This window comes from Rattus norvegicus, chromosome 1, assembly GCF_036323735.1.
Source record: "Rattus norvegicus strain BN/NHsdMcwi chromosome 1, GRCr8, whole genome shotgun sequence".
NCBI lineage: Eukaryota > Metazoa > Chordata > Mammalia > Rodentia > Muridae > Rattus > Rattus norvegicus.
Window position 1 is genome coordinate 250,262,531 of NC_086019.1, and position 27,223 is coordinate 250,289,753.

A 27,223-nucleotide genomic window follows, 5' to 3' on the forward strand; every position below is an offset into this window, starting at 1 on the left:
TTACATATAAGCTTTGCAATCAAAGTAGCCCACTGGGATTTTAGTAGACTATTGGATCTCTGTATTAATTTATTGTATTAATTTAGAATAGATAGCTTTAATACTGAATTTTCCAATATGGTATGATAAAAGAAATGGTTGCCTTTAAAAAGCCATTTCTAGGGGTTGGGGATTTAGCTCAGTGGTAGAGCGCTTGCCTAGGAAGCGCAAGACCCTGGGTTTGGTCCCCAGCTCATGAAAAAAAAAAGAAAAAAACCATTTCTATCTGTCTGTCTCTCTCCATCTACCCACCATTCATCTATTCATCCATCCATCAATGTATTTATTACAGGGTCTCACTATTTAACCCTGGCTGATACGGAATTTAGCTATGTAGACAAGGCTGGCCTCAAAACTCAAGATATCACCTGTCTCCTGAATGTTGGGTTTAAAGGCATGAACTCCTGGTGGTCAGTTAAGAGTCATTAAATTCGGGGTTGGGGATTTAGCTCAGTGGCAGATAGCAAGCACAAGGCCCTGGGTTCGGTCCTCAGCTCGGGGGGGTGGGGGGAACTTTAAAAAAAAAGTCATTAAATTCTTAATAAGTTATAGTTTTAGGTAGTACAGAGATCCTTTGTATTAAATCAAACTCTCCTAAATATAGTTTGCATTTAGCATTTTTATAGTTTTTTTTTAATTTTGTTTTGATGATGGAAGTTGAATTTAGGGCTTGAAACACTCACACTCTAACATCTGTACTCCAGACTCACAGTTTCATGCATTTATAACTGTATGGTTATATATGATCTCAAGCTTTTTGATGTAAGGACTTCTTTTTTGCCTTGTTTGGCACTGTAGTTTTACTTGGAAATAAGTCTGTCATGTAGTGAGTGTTCAGTAGGACAGTTTTGAATGGATAGAAATCAGTGCCTCAGTCCTTGCGAAGCAGGAATTCAGGTGACGTGAAGCTGCGCGTCTCATTGGAGACTGGAGACTTAGCCATGCTGCTGCTGAAGTCAGCCAGTGAGTGGCGGGTGTCTTACTTAAATCCAGACAAGTTGTGACTTACTTGACTTCCGTGCCTGAATTCCTGAACATTAAATTTTGATTTTGTACCAGGAGTGAGAACAATTAAAAGAAAACATAACCGTAATAAAAATACCTCAGACCCCCAAAGCCATTTATATATGCTGTAAACCCATTGCAATATAAAGAATAAATCAGATCTTACAGACTATTCATATCTCAACTATTTTCAATTAAGTATTATTTGAAATTGTTCTGTCTTCAAATATTAAACCTATTTTAGCTTTTCTCTCTAAAGGTAAATTAATCCACTAAAACAGTACTATGTCTTTGTCCTTCCTCTAGTTTTTTCCACAGTCATTTTTAAAGTGTGTGTGTGTTTGCGTGTTGGCTTGCAAGTATGTATATATACCACATCCTGGTGCATAGAGAGGTAAAAGGAGGGTTTCAGATCCTCTAGAACCAAAATTTTGGATGGTTATAAGCCACCAAATGGGTGCTAAAACTGAACCAGGGTCCTCTCTGAGAACAGTGCGTACTCCTGACTGCTGAGCCATCTCTTCCACTCTATTTAGAGCTAAGGTACCTATGTCTTTTAAGGATTAGGGCAATGAAAAACCTGGCTAGAATCCCTAAAAGGTTTTAGCAGTCGTTTACCTTGCTTTACTTATTGGAAGTACTTTGGAACCAAACCTGGTGCTAATACTATGTAGATTAAGGGTTGAGAGTTCAAGGCTAGTCTATGCTACATGTTATAAACACCTTGCCTAAAAATAGACCAAACAAACAAAAAACAGAAGTACTGTGAGTTACTGGGGGGAAAAGTCCTGGGTTGGAAGTCAAGCATCTGATAGCAGCACATCAGTCAATAATTTGGTTTGCTTTAGAGCCTATTATAACAATCTTCTTAGAAAACATATAAATTAGGTGTTTTCCAATAATGATTTACATAAAAACAAACAGATTGGAACCAAGCTCAGAAACCCTTAAATTTTCCCTCAGGCAAGTGGCATGAATGAAATCACCATAGTTTGTAGAGAGGGTGTATTACTTTCTAGGACTATATAATATGCAGGGAGAGTTACATTTTTATCTTTCTCAATTATCAGTTTCATTCCATAGTTGTCAATTCAAAACCTTTTAAAAGGTTTTCTTTTTTTTTTTTCTTTTTGGTTTTCACTTTTCAAAGTGTTATGAGTTCAGCTGTTTTTCTTGAGTTGTTGTAGACTGAACCCTGGAATTGTAGGCACGTTGGTAGTGAACCCTGGAATTAGTAGGCGCATTGGTAGTTTCTGTCCTGTCATCAGCAAGAATTCTGAAGGAAGAGCTGAGATAGTATCTTGAGAAACGTAGGCAGGCGCCTAACCACACATTTGCTCTCATGTAAAAACAGGTGCCAAAAAAGGTCAGTTGTGTTTAGGGGGCACATGTTTGCTCTTCAGTGTAAAGGGCTGACAGGGATCTGTGAACTACTGTGGCTTTGTTGTGGTTTGTTTTTGTTTTGTACATTCTTACAAAGATCATCTTTTAGGCTTATCCTAACTAACTTTATAGCAGTTCATTTATTATTGATTTTGATCTTGGTTTGGATATCATAATCAATACTATATATAAAGGTACAATAGGCTGGGAAGGTAAGTAAGTATAGGGTAATACTTTACAACAACAAACACAGTTCTGTGCCTTCCCAAGTTCCAGCACTCCACAGATACCAAGATAGAATCATGGTCTCAATTAATGACTTTCTCTGCAATCTTTAAACATCTAGTTGAATTCCATATGGACCCAGTAGTCCTTGCCACTAAGAACCAGCCCCTCTGACCAATAAGAAACCTGAGGTGAGAGTTGCCTACATTAACTCTGTAGCTTTCATCCTGTAAGTTGAGCAGTCTGTAGCTACCTCTTCTGTATCTGCCTTGATAAGGAGCCACAACTGAGAGTGCGGATAGAAAATTTAGATGTGAACTCTGTGGAGGGGGCAATGTGTCATACTGTTACTGCACTAAGTGTAAGACATTGCTGTGCACACAGAAAATTTGAAAGTGCCTGGTCAGTGTCACTGGTATGTAGTGTAGCCTTCATTACTCTCAGATTTTAAGTATGTCCAAAGGCTGGGTGCTTGTCTTCCAGCATATCATCCCAGAACCCTGGAGGCTGAAGCAGGAGGATCCCATGTTGAAAACTAGCATAGACTACATAGGGAGACCCTTCTGAAGAATAAGAATGTTCAAAGAATCAAGGTAACATTGAATTGAGGAAATATTTGAGTAGGGTACAAAGGCAGTAAAGAAAGGAAAATTGCACTAAAGGCCAAAGGAAATACTATAAAACCATATTTGATACGTTATAGTGAAGATATTCTAACAGTAATAGCATTAAGAATTACAGTGGAACCAGGGGGTGGTGGCACATGCCTTTAGTCTCAGCACTCAGGAGGCAGAAGCAGGCCGATCTCTGAGTTTAAGGCCAGCCTGGTTTATATAGAGAGGCCTGAGGCAACCAGGGCTATATAGAGAGACCTTGTCACAAAAACTGAAGAAGAAAAAAAGTTTTAAGTAAAATTATGGGGTTGTTTGTTTGATTGTTTGTTTATTGAGATGGTGTCTCTAATATGTAGCTCTGGTTATCTTGCAACTTGTTATGTAAATCAGGCTGGCCTCAAACTTAGAGATTTGTCTGCCTGCCTCCCGAGTGATGAGATTAATAGCAAGCACCACCACACCCAGCCCTGTAATTTTTTTTAAACATTTATTTATTTATTATGTATACATCATACAACTTTCTGCCTGCATGTATGCACCTGCAGGCCAGAAGAGGGCACCAGACCTAATTATAGATGGTTGCGAGCCACCGTATGGTTGCTGGGAATTGAACTCAGGACCTCCGGAAGAGCAGACAGTGCTCTTAACTTCTGAGCCATCTTCAGCCCTATTTTTTTTTTTTAATTTATTACTATTGGGTAGTATAAGATGACAACAGGTCTACCACAAATTCCACATATAGAAGAAGTACTGTTGTTAACATTCTGGACATGGGCTAAAGAGATGGCTCAGCTGTTAAGAGCACTCAGCTGTTCTTCTAGAGGTCCTGAGTTCAATTCCCAGTAACCACATGGTGGCTCATAACCATCTGTAACTGGATCTGTTGCCTTCTTCTGGTGTGTCTGAAGACAGCTATAACATACTCATATAAATAATAAATTAAAAAAAGAAAAAACCATTCTGTACATAAACCTAAAAGAGTGAACAGAAGAGCAGAGATGCATAAGGGAATGATGGATAGCTGACTAGAAAGATTAGCAGTAATCTCAATAAAAATGGAAATGCATTAAAAATACCGTGTGTACTTTTAAGCAAGCTATAATTTGTATAAATTTAAGAAACAGGGAAATTGAAAACATTGTTATCTTCTAGAGAAATGTTAGTTTATAAGCAATACTATGTTCAGCCTCTAAGAATATCAGAGTTTGCAAGGAAAAACAATTCTGGAAAAAAAAAAATTCAACTCATTGTGATTTTTTTTTTTAAAGGAGATTTTTTTTTTAAGATTTACTTTGTTTTATGTGTGAATGTTCTGTCTGTTTTAGTCACTGTTCTCTTGCTATGAGGAGATACCATGACTAAAGTCACGCTTAAAAAAGAAAGCTTAGGGACATATTTACGTTTAGAGTGCTAGTGATCATTGTGGCAGGAAGCAGGCGTGGCTCTGAACAGGAGCTGAGAGCTTTACATCCTGGTCTGCAGATAGCAGACACACACAGTCACACACACACACACACACACACACACACACACACACACACACACAGGACTTTTGAAACCTCAAAGCCCACTCCAGATAGCAGACACACACAGTCACACACACACACACACACACACACACACACACACACACACACACACAGGACTTTTGAAACCTCAAAGCCCACTCCAGTGACACCTCCTCATCAAGGGTAAATCTCCTCCCCAGATAATTCCACTAACTGATGACCAAGCATTCAGATATAAGGGCCTATGGGGCCCATGCTTATTCAAACCACCACAGCCTGCATATATGTTCACTACATTCATGCCCAGTGCCTATTGATCAAAAGACAGCGTTGGGTCCCCTGGAATTGAAGTTATTGATGAGTATGAACTGCCAGGTGGGTGCTAAGAAGTGGATGTAGAGCTGCAGGTACTCTTAACTCTCCAGTCTATAACTTTTTTTTTTTTTAAGATTTATTCATTTATTATATATGTCTTCAGACACACCAGAAGAGGGCATCAGATCTCATTACAGATGGTTGTGAGCCACCATGTGGTTGCTGGGAATTGAACTCAGGACCTCCGGAAGAGCAGTCAATGCTCTTAACCACAGAGCCATCTCTCCAACCCCTATAATTTTTTTTTAATTTTGATTTTGGACATTTACCTTGCTGTTTATCCTAGGTTGGGTTCCAACTACTGTTCTTCCCTCAGCCTGCTTCGTGCGCTGGGATTCCATGCCAAGTAACTGGTAGTATTTACTTTAAAAGATTGTGTATTTATTTATTTTGACAAAATGGGAATTGAGCCTGTATCATGGCACATACTAAACAAATGTTGTATTACTTACTGAGCTATATCCCAGCCCAACTTTCAAGTACAATGACTGCTTGTACTTAAAGGATAGGGTTAAGCATTCAAATGTTTCTTTTCATTACTTCTCCCAACTTACTGAGTTGGTAAGTTGCTTTAGTCTTAATTCTTACACTTTAATAAAATTGACTCTTAAGTGTACTCAGTGCTAAATAAGTTGTCCTGACATTTCTGTAGTAAACAATGACTAAAGCATCCTTTGGGGTTAAAGGTGGAGAACCGATGACTAGCACAGTGGAGGCCAGCAATAGAAAGGATCCTTATGATTGTCATGGGGGTTATAAGACTTCAGCTTTTCTTGCTGTTGAAACGAGGACATAAGCTGTTGTCTAACTCTGGACGACAGGCAGATTAAGAATACTTGGAGGGGTATACTGAGACAAGGTCTTGCTGTGTAGCTTTGGCTGGCCTGGAACTTTGTCTGTAGACCAGGTTTGCCTTAAAGTCATAGAAATCCACTTGTCCCCTGTGCCCCAAATACTAGGATTAAAGACGTGTACCACCCATCATACTTGGCAAGACCAGGACTGAAGACTAGACATGCAGCTCACGTGCTGTAAGACCCTGAGAAATTTGTTATCTTGATGGCTGAAGGGTTTGCTCAGCTCTTAAGAGCACTTGTTATTCTTCTAGAGGACCCAGGTTCAATTTCCAGCTCCCACATACATACATGCAGGAAAAAAAGTCCTGCACATTAAAATAAAATAATCTTTCCTTAAAAGTTTGGTATCTTTCAGTAGTGATCAGTATAATTAAGAGATGTTGCAAGATGTTTGCAGATCCTCAAGTTTTATAAAAAGCTTTTCTCACTTTTGTGTACATCATCATTAAAGATTCTTTGTGGTTCTTGCCTATTTTATTCTGTCTCATCTTTGACACTGCCATTATTATGTCAAATTCTGCATTGGGTCCTCTTAATCGTCATGATAAAATCTAAGCTTTCAGGAATATTTTGGTTTACTGCTGATTGTTGAAGTTAATTTATCTGCCTGTCTAAGTAATCAGTATAATCACCCCTAATGTTCATACAACATTCAAAAGCTGGCACTGACCTGGACAGTCTTCCTCACTGCCTGTAATTCTGTAAGTAGATCTGTGTTCTCATTTTTCTATCTTTGCATATTCTATACTCATTTTTTGCTATATATTAAATGAATTCTTAAACTTCAGAAATCAAAGGGATTAATCGTCTTAGAACATATGGACAAGGAAATAAATAAACAATTTAGCAAGAAAGACAAAAAAGTCTAATAACACAAATAATATAATCTTAATTTTAATTAAGAAATTTGAAATTGTAAGGTAAAAAAATCTTTGCTTGTTTTGCTAGCTAATTTAAGCATCAGAGGAACAATCTTAAGAGTGCCTGTTAGTCTAAGCTGGAAATTTTCAGATAAAAGAAAATGATTGCAACAGGTATCAGATCAATAAAATCCAGTGTTCATAATTACACTTACTTTTTAGAGTTCTATTCATTTTATGTGTATAGGTGTAATGTCTGCGTGTAAATATCACATGTGTGATGTCCAAGGAAGCCAGAAAAAGTATTGGATTTCCTGAAACTAGAGTTGCAGGTGGTGTGTGAGCCCGTAACTCTAGGAGCTGGCTGCTGGGAACTGAACCTGGGTCCTCTGCAAGAGCATCGCGTGCTCTTAACCACTGAGCCATCTCTTCAGCCTCCGTTTGATTTTATTTAAGATACACTTCTATTTTGAATTGTGCGTCTATATGTGGGTGTGTGTTTTTGAATAGAGATGCCCATGAAGAGGGAATGAGATCCCTGGAGCCAGCGTTCTCTGTAGTGGTTATGAGCCACTGAGGTGGATGCTTTACCAGAGTTGCCCATGCCTTTAGCCACGGAGCTGTCTCTCCATTCCTTCACTGTTCTCCTCATAATAACACCTTAAAAAGCAGGATGAGGGACTGTGTGGCAGGGTGCTTGGCATTGAGCTCTTCCCTGTCTCCTCATTCTTTTTATTGCTGGGTTATGGAGGTCTGTGCTTCCATACCCAACTATCATGTGCTTTTCGATTTTGTGAACTGGGGTAAAGCACTGCCCTAAACTATATTCTAATCTAAAAACATTAATCCAAATTTAAGCTTAAAAATGCAACAGCAGACAGACCATGTAAAAACTATACACAAATGTTTGAGGTCAGAAGTGTTTTGATTTTGGAATATTTATATAGATTTTTAGTGATTGAGTTCTGTATTTCTAATCTGAAGAGCCCCTAAATCTAAAACCTTTGAGGACCATGTTAGAGCAAAAGTGTTTGGTGACTTCACACTTTAAGAAGTATGTCGGCTCTTTCGAGGATCTTCACTTTTACCATGAGCAAAGTTGTCAGCATTGAAAGGTATTTTAGTGGGAGAGTCTGCTTGAGTTTTAGCAAACTAGCTGACATTTTGAAAAATAGGGTCAGAATCTGGGAATTGGGAATGGGATCCAGGGCTGTTGGCACAGATCCATGGCGAGTTAATCATTGTGATCCACCAGGTAGTAATAGAAAAACAGAATATGTTAAAACTGAATGTACTGGGTAGGTTGAGGTGGGCCCAATGGTTTCCCTGGAGAATAACATGGAGAATGAGAAGACTTTAAAGCTTTTGGTTTAAGCAGTTGGAAGTTCAGCGTTGTCTTTTTTTAAGAGGAAGACTTAGTAGTGTTTAAAGGAGGTAAGGTAGAAGTATTTGCCATATAGGAGCCCACTGAATTTAATACTATATTTAAGAAACAGGGACATGAATAAAGGGGCATGGATGAAGTGTCCCTTCATTGTGTCTCACATTGTTCAGTAACTATTTGAGTTTTCACTCTATCCCCCAAGATTGTTAGTGGGTAGCATTTGTTTTGATTTTTTCCATTTACTGTAGGTGTATATAACATTCACTCTGTGTTGGTTAGTCCACTTAAATGTTCAGATAACAATTTATTCAGTCCTCATAAAAACCTTATAAAATAATTATACTATTATAATCATTCCTGTCTTAGATGAAGCACAGAGTAATAACGAATTTACCTAAGGTCCTACATGTAGGAAAAGCAGAGCTCAGAGTCAAACCCATATTATTTGATTTCAGAAATCAGGTCATAAACCATTATTAAGTGGTACTTTCCTTTTCTCTCATTCAAGTCACACTGTGCTTAGCTCCCAAGATCATATACATTTTCACTTTACTTGTTATTCATTCCCTGTGATTTCATTATAGTAAGAATAGAGTGGGAAGTCTGGTATGGACCCAAGCTTGCTCCACCCCATCCACACACAGGTTTTTATAAATAATAGGCATCTTAGTAGCTCTAGAAACTGTTACTTGAGCTTAATATAGTGGCACACACCTGAACTTCCAGGATCTGGAGGAGGCTAAAGTATTAGGACCATTGAGTTTGAGGCCAGCCTGAATTATTACAGAAAGATCCTCCACCGCTAAAACAAGAAGCAACAGAAATAACTTTTATAATATAAAAATCAATAGTAAGCTACAGATGTTAATAAAAAAGCCGTAGAGATGGTATTTTTTTTTTCAGAGTTGGGGATCGAACCCAGGGCCTTGCGCTTACTAGGCAAGTGCTCTACCACTGAGCTAAATCCCCAACCCCAGTATAGGTTTTTTTGAATCTATCATCCGCCCGCCCATCCATCCATCCATCCATCCATCCATCCATCCATCCATCCATCCATCCATCCATCGACACAGGGTTTCTCTGTTCTGGAACATGCTCTGTAGACCAGGCTGGCCTCAAAGTCTGAGATCCACTTGCTTCTGCCTCCTGAATGCTGGGATTAATGGCATATATTTGTCTTTTATAATTCTTGCTTTTACTACTTTATTATTACTTATTTACTTGTTGATTTTTGGAGGGAGGCATTAAGATCAGAGGACAATCTGTAGGAGTCAGTTTTCTATTTCCATCATATGGGTCCTCCTGAACCATCTGACTGGCCCAGTTTAATTTTTATCTTAATTATTTTAAGTAATGAAAATGATATATATATATTTTTTTTTTGGTTCTTTTTTTTTTTTTTTTCCGGGGCTGGGGACCGAACCCAGGGCCTTGCGCTTCCTAGGTAAGCGCTCTACCACTGAGCTAAATCCCCAGCCCCGAAAATGATATATATTTAAGGTGTACAACATGTCGTAAATCTTTCTTCAGCACTTGATCATATAGCTCACTTATACAACACTATTTCATATGTCATTTTACATATCATAGTATTTTTAAATGTTTACATATATTACAGGGCAAAAAGTTTTGTGCCCTACATATATAGTGTGTGGTAAGCTTGGGATTCATGACCCTACCTCAAACACAAGAATTAAGGGGTGATCGATAGTAAGAGGTTAGATAATGAAATATATTTGGAAAAGTCCACATAGCTCAGCAGGCAGGTGCTTTACAGATAACCAGTGGGTGATGTAAGAGATGTAACACTGGTCAGGGATTATTATTTTTTTTTTGTAGTGCTAAATAGACCTGAATAATAGGTAACTTTTAGGAAATGTTTAACTTTTAAAATTAAGATACAGAAAACTTTTCAACTCTTTGTGTATAGTTCTGGGAATTTTACTGTATATAAATAAACTCTTGTGTACCAGAGTTAAGATATGTAGTATAGGGGCCAGGGCTATAGCTCAGTGATAGAGTCCTTGCCTAGTAAACCCCCAACTCCCCCACCCAGAAAAGGGTCTTGTTTTTGTAGCTCAGGTTGGCCTGGAACTCTATCCTGCCTCCATTTGTGTACTGAGAGGCACTTTTTTTTATTTTTATTTTTTTTTAATCAACCCTTTGGCAATTTCTGATCTGTTCTTCATTAACTGTAGTTTTGTCTTTTTGAGAATATTGTGAAGATAATATTATTCTATATGTAACTACCTGAGATTATTAATTGACTATCCATATTTACTCCCAATTCTTTGAAAATTAGTGTGGAATTCACCAATTGAACGGTTTTCAATTATATAATCCAACAGCTTTTATTGTATTCACAGTGATACACAGCTACCACCACTGTCTACTTGCAAGGTATTTTTCTCATTCCCAGAAGATACTCCATACTTACTTTATAGTCATTACCATTTTAATTTTCTGCATCCACTAGCATCCTTTTTGTCTGTGGATCTGCCTGTTTTGGATGATATATATAAATGGGATAATGATGATAGGATATGCTGTCTGCTATGTCTGGCTTCCTTGTGCTAATAGCACAGTGTTGTTAGAAGTTTGTCCAGGCTGTGCTGTGTTTCCCTACTTCCTTTGTGTGATTTAAGCAGCTTGGGTTACCCAAGCAAAAGAGCACAGCCAGGGTGGTTTCAAGGACAGGTATTTATTTCCAGAGTTCTAAGATCATAGTTCAGCTGTGTTAGTTCCTGCTGGGAGCTTTCTCTACTTCCTTACTGATTATCACAGATAGGCTTTCCTTTGTATGGCAGAGAGAACAAGGTTGATACATGTGTGCACTTGCCCAGGTATCTCTTGTGATGACTCGAATTCTATTTGGTATAGGGCCTCATCCTTATGACTTAATTTTTATTGCTCCTTTAGAGTTCCATCACCAAATATTACCAGAATGAAACTATGGCTTTTACTTATGAGTGGGTAGTGGTAGTATTTTTAGTCTTTAAAAATTACTTTTATATCTGAATAAGATTATATTGTGAGGTTATCTTTTATCTGGTAAACATTAGAGGGTTTCTACTTTCGACTTATAAATAATATTTCTGTGAACGTTCATGTATAAGTTTTGGGTTGTTTTTCTCTTGAGTGTGTACCTCAGTATAGAATACTGGATCATGTAATATTGTTCACTTTTGAAAAATATAACATTTTATATTTATTTGTGTAGGTGGGATATGGGGTAAATGGGTGTATATGGGTCAGGTGCTACTGTGGGCATGTGAAGTTCAGACGACGATCCATAGGAATTAGTTCTTTCTACCGTGTGCATTTGAGACTCAAACTCAGCAGCAAGCTCTTTCACTTACGAGCCACCTCACTGGCCCTGCTGTATAATCATATATGTATATAATGATCATGTGTTTTATCATGTTTTCTCTAACACCCTTCCTCCACTCTTCCTCAATATGCTCCCCCCCAATTTAATGTCTTTAAAAATCTTTATTTATTTTATGTATATGATTACACTGTCACTGATTCAGACACACCAGAAGAGGGCATCAGATGCCATTGCAGATGGTTGTGAGCCATCATGTGGTTGCTGGGATTGAACTCAGGACCTCTGGAAGAGCAGTCAGTGCTCTTAACCGCTGAGCCATCTCTCCAGCCCCGTCTTTAAAAATCTTGATTTATTTTTATTTATGTGTATGTTCATGTGTCTCTGAGTATATCCACATGTGTGTGGGTACCCACAGAGATCAGGAAGCAGGGTGCTGGATCCCCTGGAACTAGAATTACAGGTGGATAGTTGTGACCTGCCCAACATTGGGTGTTGGGAACCCAATTCTGGTTTTCTGGAAGATCAGAAAACACTCTTAGCTTTGTCATTCCTTCAACACCCATCATTTTGGCTTTTTGAGATATCCTTAACACTGATTTTATAATGATTGTACCAATTTCTACTTTGGCCAACACTGTATTGAGAGTCTTCATTTCCACACATTTTCTCCAGCGTTTATTGTCATTTGTTTCTTAATGATGGCAGTCTGACAAGAGTGAAGTAGAATCTCACAGTAGTTTCAGTTTGTACTTCCCCTGATGGCTAATGATGTCAAACAGTGTAAAATGTTTATCATTCATTTGCATTTCTCTTGAGAACTCTCTGTTCTGGTCCACAGCCCAGTTTTTGATTGGGTTGTTGTTTTCCTGCTGTTTAGTTTGTGCCACTTCCTTTATATTCTAGACACTAATCCTCTGTCAGATGTGTAGCTGGCAAGAGTCTCTCCCATTCCGATGACTGCTTCTATACTGTATTGACAGTCTCCGTAGCTGTATAGAACCTTTTGATTCTGAGGCCCACTTGCTGATTATTGGCCTTCTTTCCTCAGCAGTCGGATTTGGAAAGTGTTTGCCTATGCTTGTATCTTTTTATTTTTATTTTGAAGCTAGGTCTCATTGTGTAGCCTTAGCTGACCTGCAACTTACTATGTACATCAAGCAGGCTTTGAACTCACATTGACCCACTTGCTTCTGCTTATCAAAGATTAAAGGAGTGCACCACTGTGTCCACCTTTTTTTTAATTGTTTGTTTTATTTATATGAGCACACTGTCACTGCCATCAGACACACCAGAAGAGGGCGTCAGATACCATTACACATGGTTGTGAGCCACCATGTGGTTGCTGGGAATTGAACTCATCACTCCAGCCCCATTATGTCTGTCTTTTGAAGTGTGTTCCGTACTCTTTCCCCTAGTAGTTTCAGCTCTTGTGTTAAGGTTCTCAATACATCTGTAGTTGATTTTTGGAGAGAGAGAAAGATCTATTTTCATTCTTTTATATGCAGATGCCAGTTTTCCCAGCACCGTTTGTTGAAGATTCTGTCTTTTCTCCCATTTATATTTTTTGGCATCCTTGTCAGAATCAGGTAACTTTGGTCTTAGTGGTTGAGATACTTACTGTTTGTATCAAGGCTTTAAATTCTCAGCACGCAGATCAGATGGCTCAAAGCTGCCAATAACTTCGTTCCCTTGGATCTGACTCCTTCTGACCTCTGTGGCCTTGTACACATGTGGTGCACATATAGTCACATAGGCATATAGATTTTTCTGAATGTCACTGCTGTTATAATGCCTCCTTTTTATATTTAATTTTATTAATTCGGGTCTTTCTTTTGGTTAGTTTGGCTAAGAGTTTGTCTACCATGTTTATCTGTACAAAGAACCAACTTTTGGGTGGCTGTAGACATGGTTCAGTGGGTAAGAGTATTGCAGAGGATCTGGGTTTGATTCCCAGCACCTATATGGTGACTTGCAAACAAACATAACTCCATCAGTGAAAACCAATTCCTTCTGACCTCCTAGCTAACAGACACCCACATGGTACATGGACGTGTGTGTGCGCGTGCGTGCGTGCCTGCCTGCCTGTCTGATTTTTTTTTTTTTTTTTTGGTTCTTTTTTTCGGAGCTGGGGACCGTCCTGTCTGATTTTTTTAAAAAGGGACAGAGAACAGAAGTAACTTTGTTTTGTCTATAGACCTAGGACTGCTTTCATTGCATCCATAGGTTTTGGTTTGTTGTGTTTTCATTTTGCTTGATTCTTGGGATTTTTTTTTTTTATTTCCTTCTTCATTTCTTCAGATTGATTCATTATTCAGTAGTATGTTGTTCAGTCTTTTTGAGTTTTATATATATTATATCTAGTGTATTTCTTTCTGTTGATTTGTTGTCTTAGTTCATTATGATCATAGAATACAAATAATTATTTGTTTCCCTGTATTAGTTAAGACATATTGTGCCCTAATATATGACCTGTTTTCCATTGACTGCTAAGAAAAATGTCGATTTTGCAGTGTTTGGATGTACTGTGCTGTAGGTCTGAAGTCTCATTTGATTTATGATACCAGTTAATTCAGATATTTCTTGGTGTTTGTTCGTTTGTTAGTTTGTCTTTTGGTTGGGTTGACATGAATCCATGAAAATAAGGTTTTGAAGTCGCCTACTGTTGTTGTGTTAGGGTTAATCTGTGAATTTATATTTAGTAGTATTTGTTTTATGAAATTGGACACACCTGTGTTTAAGACATATATTTAGAATTATAATATCCTCTTGATGGATTGCTCCCTTAATAGTAACAAAGTGACTTTTTTTTATCTTTTCACAGTAGTCTTTGAAGTCTGTTTTGTCAGATATTAGAACAGCAACCCTTGCTAGTTTCCTTCTTTCCTTCCTTTAAAGATTTATTTATTTATTTATTTATTTATTTATTTATTTATTTATTTATTTATTTTAAGTATGAGTATACTGTGGTTTTCAGACACACCAGAAGAGGGCATTGGATCCCATTACAGATGGTCGTGAACCACCTTGTGGTTGCTGGGAATTGAACTCAGGACCTCTGGGAGAGCAGTCAGTGCTCCTAACCACTGAGCCAGCTCTCCAGCCCTGGACTCATTTTCTTGGAAGACCTTTTCTAGCCCTTCACTCCATGGTAGCCTTGTTTCTGTGATTAGATGTTTTGTGGAGACAAAAACCGATGAAGCCTGCTTTTTAAATATGGTCTACTAGCCTGTTCCTTTAGATTGGGAAATTAACATCATTAATACTCAGTCATTATTGAAAGGTGTGTATTGATTTCTTCTTTTTTAAGTTGATGTTTTCCTTCTCCCTCTCATGCTTAAGTACTGTTTAGGCTGTACTATGGTTTATTCTTTCCTCCCGTCTAGTAAATGGATTTTTTTCTCTTTTCAGTCTGAAGATTCCTTAAAGTATTTTCTGTAGCTTCGTGGTCATATTTTTTAAGCTCATTTTTATCCTAAGTCAGTGGTTCTCAACCTTCCTAATACTGTGACCCTTTAATACACTTCCTCATATTGTAACCTTAAACCATAAAATTATTTTTGTTGCTACTTCAGAACTGTAATTTTGCTGTATAGAGAGGGGCCTTGTCTTTACAAACAAATAATCTGGTAGAGCCTAGAAAAATTACATTAGGAAACAGGCAGGAAAGCTGAGAATCAAAACTAATCTGTGAGCTCAGGACATCTATAACTTGTCTTTAAATAATCCAGCGGTCCCTAGAAAAGTTAGACTTGGGGAGCAGACAAGAAAGCTAAGAATCAAAGCCCAGCTAGAAGTCTTCTTCAGTGAGCATCCAGTCAGTCTGTCACATAAAGCCGCTGAGGAGAAGGAAGAAGAAATGGTGAGGGAAGTGCCATTCTTCACATAGCACCATCCAGGACCAAAAGAGACCATGGCAGAGTGCAGGTCAGCAGACTGACTACTAGGAAAAGAGGCACAGCCACTCACCGCACACACCATAATGACCAAGGCTGAAGAAACCAATGGTTCCTGCCATCCACTCTGCCACACAGCACCATGTACAACCTCCTGGGTAGGGGGTATAAGAAATCCATCTTTTGACTCCAAACAGTGCCAGCAATTCACTCCAGATTAGTAGTCTTTTGATGTATTCTTTATTATAATTTCTGTTCCTGAATTTATGTCTAATGATGGGTTTGCTTCTGTTTCCACACTGCTCGTGTTAGATGTTAGGGCTGTTGTTCATATTTCTCAAGCCCACTTTACTCTAAGGCATTCTTTGCTATACTCTGTAGCCTTATCTCACGTGCTTTCCTACTAATTCCTACAGTATTCTTTCTGTATTTCCTTTTCTTTCTTCTTTTATTGGTTATTTTATTTATTTACATTTTAAATGTTAGCCCCCTTTCCAGTTTACCCTCCATAAAGTCCCTATCCCTCCCCTACCCCCACTCTAAGAGGAAGCTCCCTGACCCACTCCCACCTCACCGCCTGGCATCCCCTATGCTGGGGCCTTGGTCCAGTGGAGACTGAATTTCCTTTTCTAAAACTGGATTCTAACTGTAGCAGTTTCCCTCCTAGCTATTTACCCACCTGTTTTCTGTTCTTTTTGAAGATCCATCTAATATTTAACCCTGGATCCTGAAATTTATTGAAATTAAGTCTTCAATGGACTAGGTCTTTGTTCTTAATTTTGGCAGATGTTAGGACCTAAACTGTTGTGTTCTGAGGTCAGAATGGTACCTCTAACATGGTGTCCTTTGTGCTAAGGTCTCCAGCCTGTTAATAGTATTTAGTTACTGTTTTCTTTGTTTACAGGTTTTTAAGACATTGGGGGGCTCTTGGATATTAATTTTAGGTACATATTTTCTAAAAAAAAAGTAGATATTCACACATACAAATTTCTGAAGACTTTTCCGCATATACGCTTTTGATACTGTATTGTTACATTCTTGTTTTCATTACATACTTTTGTGGCTACTTGTTGTGCCTAACTGGTTTCTTAATGTGTTAATTTTTATTTTTGTCAATTTTTTTCTGTTAATCTTCAATTTCATTACATTATAGTTGAAAAAGATAACTTTATATGATATATGACTTATGCTTTTTTTTCAAATTTATTGTTGTTTGTTTTGGCTAAACATACTGTCTTGGAGAATGTTCCTGCACACTTGAGAAGAATGTGTATTTGGCTGTTTTTGTTGGTGACTTCTGTGCTTTTCTTCGAGGTCAACTTGATTAATAGTGACACTGTTGGAGTTCATGTATACCTTCTGCTTAGTTGAAAGTGAGACATTGACAGTCTTAGCTGTTTTAATGAGCCACTTTTCCCTTCTGTTTGTGAAATTTTGCTTCTTATGTGCTTCCTCCTTCTTTCTCTCCCTTTTTCCTTTGTGCAGTAGGTCTCTCTATGTAACCCTGGCTACCCTTGAGTTCACTGTAGGGATCAGGCTGTCCTCAAACTCAACCCAGATCTGCCTGCTTCTATCTCCAGGTGTTGAGATTAAAGGTGTGCACCACCACACCTAGCTATTTTTTTTAAAAATTGGATCTATTCATTAAAAAAAAATTATTCTCATATATTACACTCCAGCTGCAGTCCCCCAGAATCGTCCACTCCCCATCTCCTAGACAAGAGCAGACCTCCCAGGGACATCAACCAAACCTGGCACGATAAGCTACAATAAAATCAGGTACAAAACCATCACATCAGGTGTATAACTGTCACATCAGGTGTATAACCGTCATATCAAGGCTAGGCAAGACAACCCAGCAGGAGGAAGAGGGTCCCACAAGTATGTAAGAGAGTCAGAGACAGCCCCTGCTCCCACCGTAAGGAATTCCACAAGAACCCCAATAACATGCAGAGTATGTAGGTCAGACTCCTATAGACTTCCTGAACTCTGTGATTTCCTGTGAGTCTGGTCACTTGATTCTGTGGATTGAGAATAACCCTAGCAAAGACTCATAGTAATGGAGACCCAGAGCCTGAACCAGGCAAAACCTTAAGTGGAGGGATTGGGACACCAACCCAGCCACAAAACCTTCAACAAGCAACCTGCAATTGTCCAGTCTGCAGAGTGTTCTGGGACTAGAGCTTAGCATAATCATCCTCAGAGAGAACAGAGGGACTTCATCCTGCAACTGATGGAAGCTGGTGCAGAGTCCTGCGCCAGACGTAAAGGGATCTTGGGGAGTCCTCCTTTCATCCTATATAGGTCTCTTATTCTGCCCCCCTTCCTGCCAAAACTCTATACACTATTTCTCTATCATGTAGATGTATAATTACTGTTTTATTTAGTTGCTTTTTAAATTACAGGGAACAAAAGAGGAATACAAAATGCAAATCCCCTGTTTTAGTTGTTAAATAATTTTAATATAGTCTTTCTTATATACTTTGAGATTCTGGCTTAGATAATTTACAAATATTTAAGCTTTAGAATTTAAGAATATATTTAGTTATCTTACAAATAATATGGAGTTGAGTGTATGAATAGTTTTGAAATACCTTACAGTTATACTAAAATTAAATGAAGCCTCTAACAGTATAAGGCTCCTACCAGTCACCAGAAAGTGAACATTCTTTCTTCCAATAATGTGAAAGTTTAATATTTACCTCTGTACTTTCAGTCACTTAGATTCCATTTTCATTAAAATGAAGGCTATAATCAGCTTGTAGTTCTGTTTTAGTTAACTCCATTCTTCCCAAGAAGCGTGAGAACTCCTCTTTATCTTGTGCCTACCTGTTAGGTTATAATTTATACTTCTTGTATCTTTAAGAAAAATAACTACAAACACACACACAATTGATATTTCTGTATCTTTAAGAAAAATTACTACACATGTACACACACACACACACACAGAGGAGGGGGAGTGTGTGAGAGCAGGGAGGGAGGGCTAATGTATGTATGCATGCATACTTTACTATATAAATGGCATTCATATGCATTTCTTGACCTGTGTGACTGAGGTTCTCTAAGGGATTGAGACCCACAGATTGTCAACTCCTGGTGTAATTGACTCACCCTTAATCAACCTCAGATTTACATTTAAATGGCTTCTTTCTAAGAATAATTACTGAAGTCAGATATAACATATATTAGCAGAACAAATGACTCGACTGCACTTGGATTTCTGAAGACCTCCATTCCTATCTCCAGACTATTGAGTATCTGATATTTTGCTCACTTAATACATAGGAATCTCATTCCTGGTTCTGTATGTAAACATACAAATACAATTATATAAATTTATTCTGGAAATGTTCCACCTGCTAAAGATATACTCCTTTTCTCTTGAATTTATTAATAGCACTGTTTTTATTGAGCTTTTTTTCCTAGTTTGTTTTTAGGTTTATTGTGCTCACATTTATTGTATAAAATGTATAGTAGTAAATCATATAAAAAGCAGTTCTGTTTTTGATTAAAAAAACCAACTCTCTTCATTTGTAGTTTTGGATTATAGATAGGAGACTAGGTTGACCTGGGCTAGAAAGGCATCTCTCTCCAGCAGTTATCAGTCACCCTTTCTGCTCTACTTAACTGTCACTTCAAGTCTTCATTCCAGATACACAAAATAGAATTGTTACTGTGAAATCTTATTGTAAAGCTTCTTAGGCCACTCAAAACAAATACAAGGATTTAGGTATTAGAGCGAATGGATGTGTGCATTTGTTTACTGTATCCATTTACTTGTTGAATGTTTATTGAGGGACTGTAGTTTAATTAGGAAGGTCGATGCTAAGATGTAATAAGCTTCATTTTCTTTGTTCTTAATCTACTGGATTAAATGCCAATAATCATTTAAAGTGTAGTTTATTGTGCTGGCAAGATTTATATCAACCTGACATATCCATTTGGAGAAAAAGAACCTTGGTTGAGAGAAAATAACTCCCATCAGATGGCCTGTGGGCAAGTCTGTGGGCGTTGTGTTCAAGGCTCCAGCATTAGGAAGGGTGAGTGCCACTGCATTTCCTAGTGAGGGAAAAGTTAACGATGATGCTGTAATGGATGGTGCTGTAGCTTAGGGACAGGGATGGTAACAGTCAAAAGTCAGGGGTGGGAAACAGAACATGTGTCTGGACTTCTTATTTATTAATGTTGTTATTTTGGTGCATGTGTGCATGTGAGTACAGGCTTATGCCTGCAATGGCATACATCCACATGGTCGTCACAGAACTGGGGTTTAATGGGTTGCATGCAGCTAGCAAGGACATTTTACCATCTTGAAAAAGTAGATTTAAAATAAGATGAGTAGGGGGTTGGGGATTTAGCTCAGCGGTAGAGCGCTTGCCTAGCATGCGCAAGGCCCTGGGTTCGGTCCCCAGCTCCGGAAAAAAAAAAAAAAAGATGAGTAGCGTTCTTAATGTTGGCTTTGGTTTTTCAAGACAGAGTATCTCTGTGTAGCCCTGGATGTCCTGGAACTAGGTAGACCAGGCTGGCCTGGGACCCAGAGATCCTGCTACCTCTGCCTACCTAGTGCTGGTATTAAAGGCAGTGCTACCACCACTGGACTTTGACTGACATTTCTAACCTGAGTGCCCTAACAGGGAAGCTGATGACGCCATTTTCATAGTAAGGAAGAAATGAAGAGTCAGTAATCAAAAAAGGGAAAGGTAGTAGCTCTTGAGGTATTAGACAGTTCTCAAGCTTCCTAATGCTGCAACCCTTTACTCCAGTTCCTCATGCTGTGGTGAGCACTAACCACAACACTATTTTCGTTGCTGCTTCAAAACTGTAATTTTGCTAATGTTTTGAATCATAATAGAAGTAATTGATAGGCAGAACATCTGATATACTCACACTCACACACACACACACACAAACACACACACACAAAGGGATCATGATTCATAGGCTGAAAACCACTGAATTATGATATCTTGTTCTACAGTATACAGTGGGCTATTAGAAACAAGATCTAGAGGAAGATTCTGAGATGAGTGAGTTGTCAGTATATGCACAATAGCTGAAATCTTAATTTTGAGTCCTTGATGATGGTTTTAAGGGTTTTGTTTGTTTGTTTTTAATCACTGTATATGTGAACTCAGGTTGCAGTCCTTAGTGGCAAGACCCTTAACCACCTGAGCCATCTGGCCACCAAATTATTAATATTTTAATGGCAAGTCATATATTTTACTTTTCAAATAATTATTTTACTTTATATGTGTGGGTATTTTACGTGTGTGTGTGTGTATCATGTATGTGCCCGGTGCCTGAGGAGGTCAGAAAAGGGATGGATCCTCTAGAACTGGGGTTGCAGGTGGTTTTGAGGTACCATGTAGTGCTAGGAACCAGGGTCCTTTGCAAGAATTTGTGTTCTTAACAGATGAGCCAGCTCTCCAGCCCCAGTATTTTATTTTTTAATACAATGTAAGTTTCTTTTATTTTAAAAAATATTTGGTAATACTTTTATTTTTTCTTCCATTTTTATTAAATTGGGTATTTCTTATTTACATTTCGAATGTTATTCCTTTTCCTGGTTTCCAGGCCATCATCCCCCTAATCCCTCCCCCTCCCCTTCTTTTTGGGTGTTCCCCTCCCCATCCTCCCCCCATTGCCACCCTCCCCCCAACATTCACGTTCACTGGGGGTCCAGCCTTGGCAGGACCAAGGGCTTCCCCTTCCACTGGTGCTCTTACTAGGATATTCATTGCTACCTATGAGGTCAGAGACCAGGGTCAGTCCATGTATAGTCTTTAGGTAGTGGCTTAGTCCCTGGAAGCTCTGGTTACTTGGCATTGTTGTACATATGGGGTCTCGAGCCCCTTCAAGCTCTTCCAGTTCTTTCTCTGATTCCTTCAACGGGGGTCCTATTCTCAGTTCAGTGGTTTGCTGCTGGCATGCACCTATGTATTTGCTGTATTCTGGCTGTGTCTCTCAGGAGAGACCTACATCTGGTTCCTGTCAGCCTGCACTCATTAGCTTCATCCATCTTATCTAGGTTGGTGACTGTATATGTATGGGCCACATGTGGGGCAGGCTCTGAATGGGTGTTCCTTCAGCCTCTGCTCTAAACTTTGCTTCCCCATCCCCTCCTATGGGTATTTTTGTTCCCCTTTTAAAGAAGGAGTGAAGCATTCACATTTTGGTCATCCTTCTTGAGTTTCATGTTTTCTTGTGTTTTTACTTTATTTTTTTAGTATAGATGTTCTCAGTGTAGTGAGATGCAGTTTCAGTGTTTTAATTTGCAGAGAGTGAATAGTTCATTCTTCTAATTAGTGAGTAATTTGGCAGTTTGCTTTTTTATGTGTATGTGTCTTTTAATTTTTACAGTTAGTTCTATCTTCTAGATATTAAGTCCTTGTCTGAAATCTAGGTAAAGTCTGTTCATTTTGTTGGTATTTTCTGTGCTTTGCAAAAACCTTTTTAGTTTTATATAATTTTACATTTTACTTGTCAAATCTTGAGAATATTTTCTTGTGCTACAGTATAGTATTGGAGTCCTATGCAGAAGGTTCTTGCCTACGCTTATATTTTGAAGTATTTTTCCCTAGAAGTTTCAGAATTTGAGGCTTTAAAGTGTTCAATCCATTTTGAGTTGATTTTTGTACAGGCTAACGTAAAAGTCTTATTTCACTGTGGTATTGAATAGGCTTTTTTTTTTTTTAAATAAAGTATATACTTTTGTCAAGAAGTAGGTGGCCACAGCTGTGTTGTGTTATTTCTGTCACCTGTGTTCTGTCCTAGGTCTGTGTGGCTGTTTCTGTGCCAGTGTAATGCTGCCTTTGTCAGTTGAGATACTGGGTACTGTGGTAGCTCCAGTAGCACTCTTTCTCCTTAGGATTGCACAGCTTATGTGAGGTCTTTCTTGCTTCCTTGGGAATTTTTGGACCTTTTCCTCCTAATTTTGTGAAAGTCATTAGAATTTTGATGAGGATTGCATTGAATATGTAGATTAGTTTGATACAATAGCATAACATTAAGATTTTATTTATGTATATATTACTTTGTCTGCATGTATCTTAAGTACACCACGTGTGTATCACCGTATCTAAAACTAAAGTCACATAGTTTCAGTCAAATAATTTTAAGCTTCAGTGTGGGCGCTAGGCACTGAACCTGGTCCTATATAAGTGCTTGTAACCACTGAACTATCTCTCCAGCCCCAAGACAGAGCCAGTCCATGAAGGAATATTTGTGCACTCGAACAACCACATTTATATTGTTCAGAGGTCTTAGATCTTCTGGCCCTTATCATTTAGTAGAATATTTTCAAGATTGATATTTGTTTAAGAGGAAACAAGCTATCATTGCTGACCTTAACTGGCTTGGTATGTTTTTGCCATGTTATTTTTTTATAATCTACTTTTTATCCCTTAGAAATAGAAAAATGGTAAAGATTGTGATTCAGATCTAAGGGAAGGAAGCATTTGTGGGAAAATTTAAACTGTCTTGTTCTTTAGAATTATTTGAGGAAATCAAAGCCTGGAAATGAAGCTTAGGAGCCTCTAGTTTAAGACCATTGTAGGAAATGGGAAGGCCGCTTCTTAGGCCTTGGAACATTACCTTAGCTGGGGAAAAAGATAGAAACATGTGAAAAGAAAGACCAACATGCAGTTTTATTTTGTAAAATACTTCTGCAGTGTTTGTACATATGGCAGAAAACAGAGTTTTGGCAGTTTGCTTCTCTGTTTAAAAGGGGCATGGATCTACTTACTCTGAGGGCGAGGAAGTGGAAGCTAAAGCCCTGGGAGAGCAGCTGATGTCGTCTCTGCTCACTGTTGCTACTTAGGTTATGCCTTGGTCCACATTGAGAAAATAAATATTCATTGAACTGATTAAAGAATACTTTGAAGGAGATTTGATTCTTTTATTTGGACAAAAGTAAGATACAAAGACTTAAAATATTAGCAAAGAGAAATGATTATTGAACACAGTTAATAAGCAGGAACAAAACAATCTGAGCAGAACTGTGTTGAGAAAGGAGAGGTAGGCCTTGTTTGTTCTTACACAGTGTGAACTGCAAAGAAGCAATGAAGTACTCTCCTGGTGTTTTAAGTAGAATCTGTAGACACTGAAAGTTGTAGGGAAGAGACTTGGAGACTGGGTTTGAGACACTTTTGATGTTGGTTAGGACTTTTTTTTTTTTTTTTTTTTTTCTCTTTTCTTTTTTTCGGAGCTGGGGACCGAACCCAGGGCCTTGCGCTTGCTAGGCAAGCACTCTACCACTGAGCTAAATCCCCAACCCCTGGTTAGGACTTCTTTGTAAGTAGTCAAGTCCACTGAGACAGGTTTTAAAGTGTGTAACTGTCCACTACATAACAGTACTTTAAAAACCTAGTGGTTGGGGTTGGGGATTTAGCTCAATGGTAGAGCGCTTGCCTAAGAAGCGCAAGGCCCTGGTGGGTTCGGTCCCCAGCTCCGAAAAAGAAGAACGGGGGGAAAAAAAAAAAAAAACCTAGTGGTTGGCTGTGACGGCCTTTGCAGCATTCTTTTTTTTTTTTCAGCATTGATAGCACAATAAACATAACTTCAGTCAACTTTTTCAAGCCCAGAGTAAGACCTGAAGTATAATTCATATTTTGCTTCAAGTATTAAAACTCCACCTGTAGCAGCTTTGGAACTTTAATTCTGTGTGTTGCTTTTAAGAATAAACTGATTAGTGACCAAATTCTTAATTTTTGTTATTCAATTATTTTTCTTGAATTTTCTTTTCTAATGATGCCAAAAATTTCAGAGTGTTCAGTAGATCTGTAATAAACTTGCAGAATGAAGGGAAGTGTCTTAGTTCAGCTGCTAAAACTCCTTTTGAAGATCTTCCTTGCTATTGTGTTGGAGCCATTCTGAGGGTAGTGCATGTGCATAGTTGCCGTGAACAGTATTCCTTTTTTTCTCTTTTCTTTTTTTTAAAGGAGCCCTGGCAAAGTTTTATTAAAGGGAAACTTCCCCGATTTTTTTTTTTTTATTAGTCTGTTCTGGCAGGTTTCTGTTTATAAATTAGCAGAATCACCTGGAATCACCTGGGTCAATGACAGCCAGTGTGCATTCTCTGTAGTATTTTCTTCATGCTGTACCCAGTTGAAGATTTTTGCCTCTGTAGTGATGGTCACCAGTTTTAGCCAACATGGCATAATGTTCTGTTTCAGATTTCATCAGAGCTGCGTAGTTATCTCAGAAAACCAGTTTCAGCCTGCCTGTCTATCATCCTCAGTATCTGTATCCAAGCATATACTTCCCACTTTCCATAATAGAATGGAGCCTAGAGTTGACTGACTCCAGAGACTCTTTTCATCTTCTTTGCAGCCACCACCTTCCTGCCTTAGGTCAGCACCACGATGGCTAGGGAGCGCGGTATTTATTTGCTATGGTACTTTGTTATCTTTCTTCCTGGCTTTTCTGTGACATCTTGGTATGAATTTTTGAGTGTCTTTGTTCTTACTTGCCTTTTGTTGATGTCAGGCATAGCACGTGAGGTAGTTCAGTGTTGCTGTGCAACTGCTCAATTCAATATTATTAGTAAAACTGAATAGTGCTAATATCCAGTGAACAGAGAACAGCAAAATAAGGATTTATAGTGTGTAGTGCCTATGTGTAAGGCTCAGAGTGTTGTGGCAAGTGAACAAAAGAGAAATGACTTACTATGGTAATTTTTAGAACAAAATTAGTTGTGGCAAAATCTTTGATGACTAAGTGTGTTGTGTTGTCGACTGCTCGCTTGTCTTCGTCCGAGTTCCTCTCCCTGCCCTAACACAGGACTTGAGTTAGTAGTCCAGCCTGTGAGAACTTGCTGTGTAGTGTAGCTCTAAACTTGTGGCGTTCCTCGTGTGTGCTCTCGAATGCTGGCTATAGGCATGCATCACAGCCAGCGAGCATTTCTCCGTGAGCCCTGGCTGTCTTGCAGTTCCCTCTGGCCTCACTCAGAGATCTGCCTGCCTTCTGCCTCCAGTGCTAGGCCACCTCTGTTTTTCGTTCTGTAATTTTTTCCCTTAATGATTATGTATTATTGAATTTCTCTATTTCAGGTTTTGATCTTTGTATGTTTTGAATTATTATCCCCCAAGCTGTTGCTTCCTTCTACTTTCCTAGTATTTCTTACTGTGTTTATATTTTTCCTTTTTGGAAATTTAGGACAGCCATGGCATGGTGGTACACAGTTGTAAGCGCTGCACTCTGGAGACTGAGATAAGAGGACCACAGGATATCATCCTGTGCTATTTATAGAAATCCTGTCTCAAAAATAAAATTTGACTTACTATGGGAGTTTAGAATTTGCTATAATTTTACATAAACAGGTGAAAATATTAGATTGATCTTTCATGTAAAACTACCAAATCAGCTGGATTTTTAGTTATTTATTACCTTCTAAGATACTCATGCTTTCAGTCATATTATAAAAATTAGAACTTTCTGGAAAATAAGAGGACTTAAGAGTTGGAGACTGTTTGAGATTTACTTAAAGGAGCTGAGGCTGGCCGTTAGTGAGAATGTATAGTCTCCAGGGTCAAGGATAGACAGTATCTAGCCATTAATCCTGATTATTGTACCACCACCACCTCTCTACCTCCACAGTCCCTAACTCAGGGTCTTCCTTTCTAATATTGGAAAGAGCAAGAGGACACACAGTAATTAATTACATTAGGTAAATAACAAGCAGCTATTTGATTAGTGAGTAATTTAATTTTGTTAATACCTTTAGAATAATTTGATGCCAAGAAATAAATTTGAAAATAATTGCTTTCTAATTATAAATCAAAAAGTTACAGTTTAAAAATAATGTAAAAATCAACTCTAATTACAGTACAAACTTCAGTAGCTACTGTATGAAATTGAAAATGAGAGGTTTATAGTAGTGAGGGCAAAGACATTTTAATTACAATATTATTTTTATTATCAGTTTAACAAGAAGTCTTTTAATTTTAATTGTGTATGTATTTTGCCTACCTTTGTGTCTGTGTACCATGTGCCAAAAAGGACATTAGATCCCCTGGGACTGGTGTTACTAAGAGACAATGAAGAGCCTATATACAGATGCTAGGAGTCAAACTCTGGTCCTCTGAAGAGAAGCTGAGCCATCCCTCCAGCCCCTTAAAGGCCATCTTCCCTGTCCTCTTTTGCTTTCTAAATTCGTTGATATTTCTTTGCATTTGAAAAAGTAATAATGTGTACCAAATGTGCATGACATTAATTCTTCTAAAGGTCATAGTTAAAGTACATATGGATTCTCAGATCATTTGTAGTAAGTATTTGAACTTTATAGTGAGGTCCTTGACATTTTCCCCTGTTTTTAAAGCCACTGTAGATCCCACCATTCTCTCTCAGGTTTTTCTCTTTCTTTTATAACAATACACAACGGCAAGACATTTAAACATTTAATGTTTTTCATTAAGTACATAACAGTATTTGATGTCAACTAGAAAACCTGGTTTTCTTTTTCTTTCACACTGGTAAAGGACACAATATTTTCAAACAGTTTTGTACAGCTATGTGAATTTTTCCTCATTTTTTTCTCTTTGTGTACTTAGGGAGTTTTACCATTAAAAATGGATCAAGTAGTTAATATTGTATTGTGAAATAATACACACCTTTTCCTTCTAAAGTATTGTGAGAGGTGAAGAAAACTGCTCTTGAGAATTTTCTTTAGAAAACTATTAGCCCGGGAGAAACTTATGTATCAACTGTTAACATAGAAAAAGGGGACTGTTTATCATTCTAGAAAGTT

At 38.2% G+C, this 27,223-nt stretch overlaps 1 protein-coding gene across 9 annotated transcripts in view; it reads left to right on the plus strand.

Annotated features, from left to right (window-relative positions):
* The window catches only part of Lcor (ligand dependent nuclear receptor corepressor), a 107,021-nt gene that overhangs the window by 14,566 nt on the left and 65,232 nt on the right, over positions 1-27,223 (plus strand). The window lies entirely within an intron of this gene.